The sequence below is a fragment of the Orcinus orca genome, chromosome 5 (assembly GCF_937001465.1).
Source record: "Orcinus orca chromosome 5, mOrcOrc1.1, whole genome shotgun sequence".
NCBI lineage: Eukaryota > Metazoa > Chordata > Mammalia > Artiodactyla > Delphinidae > Orcinus > Orcinus orca.
In genome coordinates, this window is record NC_064563.1 from 94,489,273 (window position 1) to 94,501,178 (window position 11,906).

Consider the following 11,906-nt stretch of genomic DNA (forward strand, 5'->3'; position numbering starts at 1 on the left):
TCTAGGAAACCCCTCCTGGACCACTACCTTGAAGCGCCAAGAAGCCGTGTTCTTAAACCTCACCACAGTGTCCACCATTGCTTTCCAATTCATAGAGGAAGAGCTGTGGGTCCTAGTGCTGGCTGGGCCCTTGGAGAGCACTGTGCTCAGGGATTTTAGCCCAGGAATCCTATCCTCAAATGAAATCATACATGGATGCCCCATGAGAAAGAACAGAAGGAACAGAGCTGCTCAGACTGAAACAGGTGTATAGACCCCAATCACTCATCATGTCTTGTGCCATGGTTTTATAGATCACAGAATGGACGTCTAAACACACGGCATTTTGAATAAATTAGGTTTGTAGCCCCAGGCTTTTATTCTTATCTGTGACACAGAGCCTCAGCCCCCAGCAAACTCCTCCTTCACAGGCAACTCTTCCCTGAATATTCTTGGAAGGTTCCAGAGAGTTTCTCTGAGTTGCTCATGAATGAAATCATTCAGCTCCCCACATGGGTCTGCTGTGCTGTCTCCACTCTGTTCCCCTCTCTCCCTGCCCTTGCTGCCCTCCTGGGCTCCAGGCAGTATGCTCCTAAATCCCACAGCCACTGCTGCTGCCTTTGCTGGGCACTACGGCCACCCTCCACAGGCACCACTCAGCTAGTGCAGTGGACGTGGGGAGACCCTGAGGTTGACCGGCCTCCTTTATGCATCCCTTCTGCTAAAAGGGTACCAATGCAAGCTCATTTCTTAGAGAATCATTCATGAAAATAGCCTTCTCATGTTTGCTCACAGACTTCTTTCTCCAGGTCCTGAATATTGAGTCAGTAGAAGGCTGGGATGAAGACCCATCTGTGTTACTGAGACCTAAAGCTTTGGCCCTGGGTCTGGTGAATTGGCTGGGTTCTGCCCTCAATGATGATTTCCCATCTGCAGGCTCTTCAATTTCTCACTCAAATCATTTCTTCCGGCAGTCCCCTGGGTGTGTAGACTCCCAGCGGTGGCTAAGGCTTAGACATAAGCAGGGCCATCTCCTCTGGCCCCATGTCTGGACTCCTCTCTAGTCACCCTTGCCTTTAAACACACAGTAGACAAAAAGTTGTAATTACGTAACTCAATTTAAACTGATTGATTTTTACCGAAATGAGAGATCAGGGTATTTTGAGAGAAGACGAATTTCTACAGGTAAAAATTTGAAAGTTGTATTCATGGTTATGCATCAATGAGAACATTTAAAATTTTGATCAAGCAAACGAATAATTATGCAGGATCTGAAGACAGCACAAGGATAAAGCTAGTCACTAGGAAATGTGGGGAGAAACCACATACACACACACACACACACACACACACACACGCTTCCCTAAACAAGAGAGAAAAGGAGGGACCTTTCTTATTCCCATTTGCTCACTTTAGGATTGCTTTAAGGCTTTGCAACTTGTGAAATAATAAGAAATATATATATTGGTCTCCCCTGTCCCCCACCCCAGTTCCTGACACAGAGCTCCTGAAACTCTTATAAATGCTGAAGTATAAGAGCACTAGGAACATCTTTTGTTCTAGTGAGGAGACTGGGTGGGCTCCCAGATGACACTGGTCACCAGAAAGACGCAGCCGTGCTCAGAAGCTTGGAATCTTCAGCCCCACCCCGTAATCTCCAGAGAGGGGAGAGGAGCTGGAAATGGAGTTAATAACTGATTATGCCGACGTGATGAAGCCTCCATAAAAAGCCCCAAAATATGGGGTTCAGGGAGCTTCTAGGCTGGTGAACACATCCACATACCAGGAGGGTGATGCCCCCAACTCCATGGGGACAGAAGGTCCCATGCTCTGCACCCTCCCACATATCTTGTCCTATGCATCTCTTCATCTGACTGTTCGTCCATCTCTTTTAGTAAACTGATAAGCATAGTAAGTGTTTCCCTGAGTTCTGTGAGCTATTTGTGAAAATATTGAATCCAAGGGGGAGGAGGTCATGGGAACCTTCAATTTGTAGCCAAGTTGGACAGAAGTTGTGGGTAACCTGGAGACCTACTACCTGTGATCTGATTCTGACGTTGGGGCTGGAGAGGAGTCTTATGGAAGCGGGCTCTTAGCCAGGGGGATCTGATGCTATCTCCAGGTAGACAGTGTCAGAATTGAGTTAAATTGTAGGACACCCAGCTGGCATGGCAGAATGGCTTGGTGTGGGGAAAACCCACACATCTGGTGTCAGAAGTGTTGTGAGTGTGGTAGTAGTAGTGTGAGGGTAAAGGAGAAACACAGGAGGAGGGCTGGAGGCATTTTCAACCCACAGTGCAAAATGCGGTCCACAGACCAGCCACAGCAGCATCACCTGGGAGCTTATTAGGAATGCAGAGTCTCAGTCCTTACTCTGAGGCTGCGGGACCAGAACCTGCATCTTAGCACCGCCGGAGATGCATAACACTTGAAAGCTGTGAAGCACTGTTCTAGACACTAACAACCACTTACACACATGGAAAATACGTCTCAGATCCTTCCAGACCTCACGTGTGGATGCTCTACAGGAAGAAAGAAATCTTGGGGAACTCAAAGAGGACTAAAGAGAAAAGTGTTTGAGAGGAATACTGGGAATGTTCGAGGGGGAAAAAAAAACTTCAAACTTCTCTGTTTTGCCAAAGATTAGCTCTGGGCACCAGCCTTTACAGTTGAAGCCAAGAGAAACACCGTCCAAGTGTATAATTTCGAATAGGAACTGCGGGGTTTTCTCCAACTCCAGGGCTAGGCTGAGATCAGGAACAGCCCGGGACCCCAGCTTCCCCATTCCTGGCAGATGTCAGTCCCAGAAGAATTGCTTAAGAAATAGATCACTGGCTTGGCAAGAATAAGCCGTATTCACTGTTGCTTTCCCCTTGAATGGAATCAGCGAATGCTCTGCCTCAAGATTAATTTCCAACCCCCGACAGCAATGTTCAAGACATGAAGGTGGGGAGAGAAAATCCTCACTTTAGTAGGTAACAGTGATACAACGCAAGCTTCTTTCTGTTTAAAGCTCCTCATGCTAGGGCAGTTGGAGAGCTGCGGAATAGGAGGTAAGTGCGTGGCTTCCAAAACAATGACTTCATATTTGCAGAGGATGGATGAAGGTCAGCAGAACGTCTGAAAGTGAGACACATCTTTCTTCTGGGCACTTCCATTCCTAGGTGTATTGTCCTGCTGATGAATTTCTCCCTGGGAAAGCATCAGATAACAGCATTGCAGGAAGGGGGGTGATACCTGCACAGGTGGGTCTTTGCTGCACCTGTCTGGCTCACAACGTCCCGTCAGAGAGAGAAGTGCAGCCATGCACACGCTCTCTGCTCTGGATATGTACCACTGCCCCGGAAGCTTTTATTTTCCGCTCAGAGAATCAGTTTTGGTGACCCAGGAGATCCAAGGCTTGCAGCCAGACACTGTGCTGTGGACACAGGGCCTCTGCTTGGCCAAACCACCGTGTGTGACAACAGAGAATTAGAAGTGGAATCAGGGCAATGCATCACTTGCCATTCTCAGAGCTCTGGAGACAGGCTGTTATTAATCAAGCCGGCCACATCCATCAGGCTCTTCCCATTTGGCCACGGTTCATAGTCACAGAGGCACAGCCAGGGTCTTCTGATAAATCAAATCCAACAGTTCTATGATAAGGATGACACAGGTGAATGGGGGACAGAAGTGTACAGTCTTAGCCATGTGTCCACAAAATTTAAAAGGTGGAGGAAGGAAATGTCTGCTTAATGCCAACCAAGTGCCAAAGACTTTCTTTCTTTCTTCCCTTCTTCCCTTCTTCCTTCCTTCCTTCCTTCCTTCCTCTCTCTATTTCTCTCTCTCTCATCTCTTTCTCTCCCTCTCTCTCTCTATGTATAAATAATCTTACTAAATCTCCACCGTAGCCCTGTGTGGAAGGAAGTCAGTATTATCGCTGTGCTCAGCTGAGGAGACTGAACCTCTGAGTAAGAAATGTGCCCAGAGTCACACAGTTTGTAGTAGTGAAGCTAGTATAGAAATTCAGGTCTAGGACAGTGACAGAAATAATTAGAATAGAGAGGAAGATAAAGAGTAAGGAACTGAGTCAGGGACATAGAGAAGATGAAAAGAGAATGAAGAAAAAAGATAGGGAAAAAAGAATAAGAGGAAAAGGCCAGAAGCAGAAAGCACACCACCTTCACAGCCAAGTTCCTGCGCTGGGCTCCCAGCTTTGCCACATGCAGCCTGGTGACTTGGGACAAGTCCTATCACCACAGACTCTTCATCTGTGCAATGAGGTCAGGGCCAGGCAGCCAGCTGTGTCACTGGTTTGTTTTCAGGATCAAATAAGACTCTGCGGGCAGTTCTACATAACTGGACGTTTTGTACGAATGGAAGCTCAGATGGCCTTTAGAGGATGGATGAGGCTTGGAAGGCCAGGCCCCCAGGAGAAAGGGAATGAGAACATCCACCAATGGTGAACAGGGCTGTGAGGGACACCCGCCTCAGATGCGGAGTCAACTTGGGTGACAACCTGCAAGTCCTGCTCTGCCCCGAATCAACACCAGCGGTGGAGGTGAGTCTGCTGACACGGGCATCTTCCCCAGGTGCAGATAGCCACTCACCTTCCCACTGAGGTTTCAGACAGTGGAAACCCCTTCTCCCAAATCTGCGTGGGAATCAAAGGTAATTACCCCCTTTCTTCCTGGGCCAGGAGCATGTCATCGAGCTGTCATCATTCATGGCAGCCCGGGAAGACAGTGAGAAGTGAAAATGTGGTGAATTGGGGGCGTGGGGGGAGGATGGGTGGAGATTTGGAAGGAAGGAAACAGGAAGTTTGGATGCCATTCTCATGCAAAGGATTCACATGACTCGACTGAGAAATCGAGGCGCGGGTACTGAAGAGGCATTTTTGTGAAATAAGGTCCAGAAAGAAGAAACCGGAGGGCAGTAAGTTAGTTGGAAAACCTTCTCTTGCTCTTTTTTTGTTGAGAGCAGAAAGCCAGAAATGAGAAAGGCTAATTTGGGCAGTTTCTTTGAGGTGAGGACCGTAAAGGAGGAGACCAGGGAGCTCCTGGGAGTGTTACCCGGCCTGTCTATTAACGGTGCTCAACTAAAGGTGACCACAAAGCTGTATTTGTGAGTATCCACCTGTTTGATATGTGCCTCAAGGTTTCTGACTTTTTTCTATAGCACTGCCAGAAAGGTACTAGAGGAAGTTACTGCAGAATGAAGGAGACAAGGCCCAGATCCCAGGATGTGCTCCTGTGAGGTGGAAGCAGAAAGCTCCTCTTTGCAATGTCCCTCCTCTCCTGGGAGGGAGGTGAAGTGGGCTGAATGGTGCCCCCAAAGATATGACCACATCCTAAGCCATGGAACCTGTCAGTATCACCTTATGCAGGAAATGGTCCTTGTGGAGAAGGTTAAGTTAAGGGCCTTGAGATGAGGAGATCATCCTGGATTATCCTGGTGGGCCCTAATTGCCATCACAAGTCTCCTTAAAAGAATGAGGAAGAGGGACAGGAAATGGATGCACAGAAGAGAGGTCAGTGTGAAGACAGAGGTAGAGGTTAGAGTCACGTGGCCTTATGAGAAGGAAGGTCTGGAGTCACCAATACCTGCAGGAGGTGAGGACGGATTCACCCCCAGGGCCTCTGGAGGGAGCTCAGCCCTGCTGACGCCTCAATTTCAGACTGCTGGCCTCCAGACCTGTGAGAGAACACCCTTCCATTGTTTCAAGTCACCAAGTTTGCAGTAATTTATTACAGCAACCATTGGAAACTAATGCAGGCTGTAATGGGAAAAATTACCCAATAGCAGAAATACCTCCTAGTCTGCTGACTTCCCTCTTCAGGGAAAGTCCAAGACTGGGTCCATTTGCCAGAACAAAACAGCCGTGGAACCATATGCTAACACATATATATGGAATCTAAAAAAAAATAAAATGGTCATGAAGAAGCTAGGGGCAGGACGGGAATAGACGCAGACCTACTAGAGAATGGACTTGAGGACGGGGGAGGGGGAAGGGGAAGCTGGGACAAAGCGAGAGAGTGGCATGGACATATATACACTACCAAACGTAAAATAGATAGCTAGTGGGAAGCAGCCGCATGGCGCAGGGAGATCAGCTCGGTGCTTTGTGACCACCTGGAGGGGTGGGATAGGGAGGGTGGGAGGGAGATGCAAGAGGGAAGAGATATGAGGATATATGTATACTTATAGCTGATCCACTTTGCTATAAAGCAGAAACTAACACACCACTGGAAAGCAATTATACTCCAATAAAGATGTTAAAAAAAATTAAAAAAAAAACAAAAACAGCCATGGAATTGACCAACACCCACTCTGTGCAGACCACCATGCAGAGTTTCAGAGGGAGGGTGACCACACAGCTACGCCTACCACAGGGGTGTTGGCTGAGAGCAGGGGCCAGTGGCCAGAGGTGAATGCCACCCTTCTGGGGATGAGGGATGAAACATAAAACCAGAGGTGTATTTCCAGGATCTCATCAAATCCCCAGCAGGACTGTGAGTTGGAAATGGAAGCTCAGAGTTCAGCCCGAGAGAAAAGTAACTCAGACCTGGGTTTGAAACCCAGCTCCCCCATTCAGTGACCATGTGACCTGTCCCCCTGACTCTAATTTTTTTATCTGTAAAACAGAACTTATGACACCGACCTACAGGCTTGTTGGTGTGAGGTTTAAAGCCCTTCACAGAACCCTCTGCTTCCTGAACGGCCCGGTAAATGGTTCTTGCTATTATTGCTTATGATCCCAGAGCTGCAAGACAGGCCTGTCTGACATGCGAGCCCGAGGATGTCTCATCCTGCAGAGATCAGCCTGTCTGTGCGGAGGTGCTCGTTTCAACTCCCCCCACAATACCGGTCTGGGTGACATGCTGCCTGCTATGCTCAGCACCTACCTCTCTGTGCTCCCCAAACCACAAGGGCTAGAAGCCTGTAAACTATATTTCTTAGACCCCCCCTGCCAGCAGAGTTCCAATTTAGATGCTGCCCTTGGGAGGCTTTTGCATGAGAGCAGGAGGTAGAGAGAGAGATTCTTTTTCTGGCTCCAGCCTGGGAGGCAGCTGTCGGTCTAATACCTCCTGCAGGGCAGCGGCTGGTTCCTGCTGGCTTGAGAAGGGCCGCAGGGCTGTGAGTCCCTCGGGCTCAGAGGCAAGTAGGTTCCTACAGGGCCACAGGGACTGACTGCAGTGCGGGATCTCTGGCTAGCACCACTTTCCCACACCCGGTTTTGCTCCTTCCCTGCCGACAACTTGGAAACGTCACACCCTGTATTAAATCTCTCTCTGTTTGAAATACCTACAGTCACTTTCCTTTTCCTGACTGATTCCCTAACCAGTACATCAGTCCTCTACAGAGGCACAGGGGCCGAGGTACAGAGATTTTCGGGGGCCCAGAAGGCCATCTTCACCACGAAATACAACCTTGTGTTTTCCATTAGAGATAATCCTTAAAATGAAAATATACCCGGGAAAGCTATAATATTGGCTCAAACACCTACAGGGTATCATTGATTATATCAGAGTCTGTCTTTAGAGAAAGTTTTGTAAATGGGGAAGAGTGCAAAATGCAGTAGGGCAGAGAGAGGAAGCTGGAATGAAAGATGCGGAAATGAGAGAGAATCCCTCAAAGTGAGGAAAAAGTATCAGTGGAGAAAAATACAGGTTTGCCCAGGCAGCAACTTATAGCTTGATTTTTTTTTTTTCATTTTTAGAGTTGTGGTAAAATACACACAACACGGAATTTACCATTTTAATTATTTTCGAGTGCACAGTTGAGTGGCACCAAGCACATTCACATTGTTATACAGCCACCACCACCACCATCCACCTCCAGAACTTCTACATCTTTCTAAACTGAAACTCCATATCGTTTCACAATAACTCTCCATTCCCCCTACCCCAGCCCCTAGCTACCATCATTTTACCTTCTGTGTCTATGAATTTGTCTCCTCTAGGGACCTTAGGTAAGTGGAATCACACAATATTTGTTCTTTTGTGTCTGGCTTATGCCACTTATCATAGTGTCTTCAAGGTTCATCCATGTTGTAGCACGTGTGTCAGAATACTGTCCCTTTTTAAGGCTGACTAATATTCCATTGTATGTAAATATATACCACATTTTGTTTATTTCTCTGTCAATGGACACTTGGGTTGCTGCTACCTTGTGGCTATTGCAAATAATGCTGCTATGAACATTGGTGTACAAATATCTGTTCAACCCCTGCTTTCAACTCTTTTGGGTAGAAAAATTCTACCTAGAAGTAGAATTGTCAGATGACATAGTGATTCTAGATTTAATTTTTTGAAGAACCACCATATTGTTTTCCACAGTGCCTATATCATTTTACATTCCCACCAGCAATGCACAAAGTTTCCAGTTTCTCTACATCCTCTTTAATACCTGTTATTTACTTTTTTTTTCAATAATAGCCATCCTATTGGGTGTGAAGTGGCATCTCATTTTGATTTTCATTTCCCTAATGATTAGTGATGAACATCTGTTCGTGTGCTTATTAGACATTTGTGTATCTTCTTTGCAGAATGGAACTTGACTTTTTACAGGAATTTTAAAAAGGATAAAGAGACTTAAGTCTGTAGGAAGAAAAAAGATGTGACCCCTACCCCTCCTCATATGAGCTTCAGAGACTATGAAAAAAATTTTTTTGGTGGGAATGTAAATTGATACAGCCACTATGGAGAACAGTTTGGAGGTCCCTTAAAAAACTAAAAATAGAATTACCACATGACCCAGCAATCCCACTACTGGGCATATATCCAGAGAAAACCATAATTCAAAAAGACACATGCACCCCAATATTTATTGCAGTAGTCTTTACAATAGGCAGGACATGGAAGCAACCTAAATGCCCATCGACAGATGAATGGATAAGGAAGATGTGGTACATATATACAATGGAATATTACTCAGCCATAAAAAGGAACAAAATTGGGTCATTTGTAGAGACGTAGATGGATCTAGAGACTGTCATACAGAGTGAAGTAAGTCAGAAAGAGAAAAACAAGTATCATATATTAACGCATATAAGTGGAATCTAGAAAAATGGTACAGATGAACTGTTTTGCAGGGCAGAAATAGAGACACAGATGTAGAGAACAAACATATGGACACCAAGGGGGGAAAGTGGTGGTGGTATGATGAATTGGGAGATTGGGATTGACATTTATACACTAATATGTATAAAATGGATAACTAATAAGAACCTACTGTATAAAAAAATAAATAAAATAAAATTCAAAAAAAATGTGTCAGATCACATTCCTTACGTGTATTGGGTGCAAATGAATGCAGAATGAGACTTTTCTGCCTAGCCAAATAAAATTAATCAGAAAGCAGATTCCAGTATAAATTCAAACAAGTTGGGAAATAAAATGCATTAAAGCTTGTCAATTTCTATTGAAGGATGCATAAAAAAGTAAAACTCCCCTTGTCATTCAAATTACGATTTATATGTGTCTGGGCTTCAGGAGATGGGCAGCTGCATTTCAGGTTCATGGGGTAGGGAGGAGGGGCAGATTTGAAGGGAACAGCAACTCAGTGAAAAGAATAAAAAGAACTGCTTCCTGGCTTCTCTCTTTCACACCACACTTGAGGCCCACACAAGTGATACTCAGAACTGTGCAGGAGAGAAAGTTCTCTGCAGGCAGAGGGAGGAAGATTTCCTGCTCACACTTGCTAAGGGTATTTGAAACGAGTGTGTGGGAGGCAGTCTGTCTTCAAACCTAGACACAAGAGAGATCTTATTTGCTTTCATAATTCCTTTTCCCCTCCCTCCTCATATTTTTACTCTAAAGAGTGTGCAGATTTTTCAAGCATCTAGGACCTGATTCACCATCACTCTCTATAGCTTTAAGCATTGTACCATTCACAAAAGAATAGCAATGAAGTTAATTAATGGCCAAATTAATTGAAATCTATATTGCATCAGATGTCTATCTCAACGTTTTTGGCAAAAAAAAAAAAAAATTGCACCAATGCTAACAGCTAATGAGTGGCTGGTACATAGCGAGATTCTCAGTAAGTGTGAATGAATGAACATTTGAAAACCTGAACCCCCATCACTTCTTCCCTGAATTGTTATAATTGCTTCCTAATCGCTCTCTCTTCTTGCATTCCACCTCGTTGCCATCCACCAGATGATGTAACTGGGAGTCACTTTTAACTCTCCCTTTCTCACTCTCCACTAGCCATCCACAATCAGGGGCTGTTGTATTGCCTTCTAACTAAATCTGCACCATTTCTACTCCTCTCCAAGCTCCCTGACACAGTTTAGTTGGGACCCTAATCAACTATCACCTGGGTATTTTAATAGTCTTCTAACTGTCCTCTTTTCCAAGAAAACTCTCTACATTCTAATACTTCCAGTAGAATTCCAACACAATGATCTTCCTTTCCAAATTGAATGACATCAGGAATACCATTTCTAGATGCTTACATCGCAGAAACTGGAAGCCTATGTAACAAAAACAATAGGCATGGATACATGAAGAATATATGTACAATGATGTTCATTGCATCATGATTTGTAATACCAAAAACTGAAAACAAACCAAGTATCAATCTATACAGGAATGGTTAAAGAAATTGTTTGTCTATAAATGGAAGACCATGTAACTATGACAAAGAAGTAAGTAGACCTACATGAATCGGCATAGAAAGATGTTCACGATAGTATTATCTTTAAAAGAAAAATTGCATACAGACAGCAGCAGAATATATAGAAACAGAGCATTTTGTACAAAATGTATATGTGAATTGTGTAAGAAAGTTATCTTAGCAGGCCCAACTGTAATCCTTTGAAAGTCCTGCTTACAAGGTTGGCTGTCGGTGGGCATAGAGGAACTTAGACTTCAGGAGAGTTCGCACTATTCCCAACAGATAAGAGGGGTCACTATGCCTTAACTCTTTGCTCAAACAAAGTGGTTTGTGCTCTGAGCGCTTGCTTTCCTTCTGGGAGTCTGAAACTTTAGGATGTACTAGTTAAAGCCTGCCTGTGTGACCAGCCCCCGTTAAAAAGCCTGGACGACGCGTCTCTAAAGAGCTCCCCTGGTGGACAACATTTCACATCTCATTTCTGGGGAATTAAACAGGGCCTTTGTGACTGCACCAGGAGAGGGCCCCAGGAAGCTTGTGCCTGGTTTCTCTCCAACTTTGTACCATGAACCTTCTGCCTTTGTTGATCTTGCTCTATACCTTTTCACTGTAATAAATCTTAGCCATGAGTACGACTGTCTGCTGAGTCCTGTGAGTTCTCCTAACAAATCATAGAAGTTGGGTATGGTCTTGGTGTTCCCCCAACTCATGAATACATAGCTTTATTTACATATACACAGGAAAATGTGTGGAATCACTGAGAATTTTTAATTCTTAGTAGTGGGTTGAAATAGTCATTTTACCTCTGACTATAGAATATTTTCAAAGCTATGGGAATACAGCTGAGGTTTATTTGTTTGTTTGTTTTTTTGCGGTACGCGGGCCTCTCACCGCTGTGGCCCCTCCCGCTGCGGAGCACAGGCTCCGGACGCGCAGGCTCAGCGGCCACGGCTCTCGGGCCCAGCCGCTCCGCGGCATGTGGGATCTTCCCGGACCGGGGCACGAACCCATGTCCCCTAGCATCGGCAGGCGGACTCCCAACCACTGCGCCACCAGGGAAGCCCAGCTGAGTTTTAATGTTGCGCGTCTTCAGTGACTTACTATGTTGTAATGACTGCTTACCTGTACACTCTCACATAATGATGAGTCCCCTGGGGGAGGGGTCCTGTCTCATTTTTTCAAACATTTACAGTGATTAATATAGACCTGGGACATGGTAGGTGACAGAAATGATGATGATAATTGAATTTGAAAGAAAACTAAGCAGAAGGACATAGAGATGATTTAGAAATAACCTGAAAGGTAATATTTACATGCTGGATATCCTT

General features: G+C 45.2%; 1 long non-coding RNA gene across 4 annotated transcripts; it reads right to left on the reverse strand.

Annotated features, from left to right (window-relative positions):
- Positions 1–2,603: 2,603 nt before the first annotated feature.
- LOC117202253 (uncharacterized) lies at positions 2,604–11,580 on the reverse strand. 4 transcript variants are annotated; one of them, XR_007477698.1, is made up of 3 exons: positions 6,620–11,561; positions 5,587–5,872; positions 2,604–3,591 (listed from the first exon to the last, which is right to left on the reverse strand). It is a non-coding gene; the product is annotated as an uncharacterized LOC117202253 (long non-coding RNA). The 4 variants fall into 4 exon arrangements; XR_007477700.1 differs by having other exon boundaries at positions 5,587–5,652; positions 5,754–11,549; XR_007477699.1 differs by having other exon boundaries at positions 5,587–5,652; positions 6,620–11,531.
- Between the last annotated feature and the right edge of the window lie 326 nt (positions 11,581–11,906).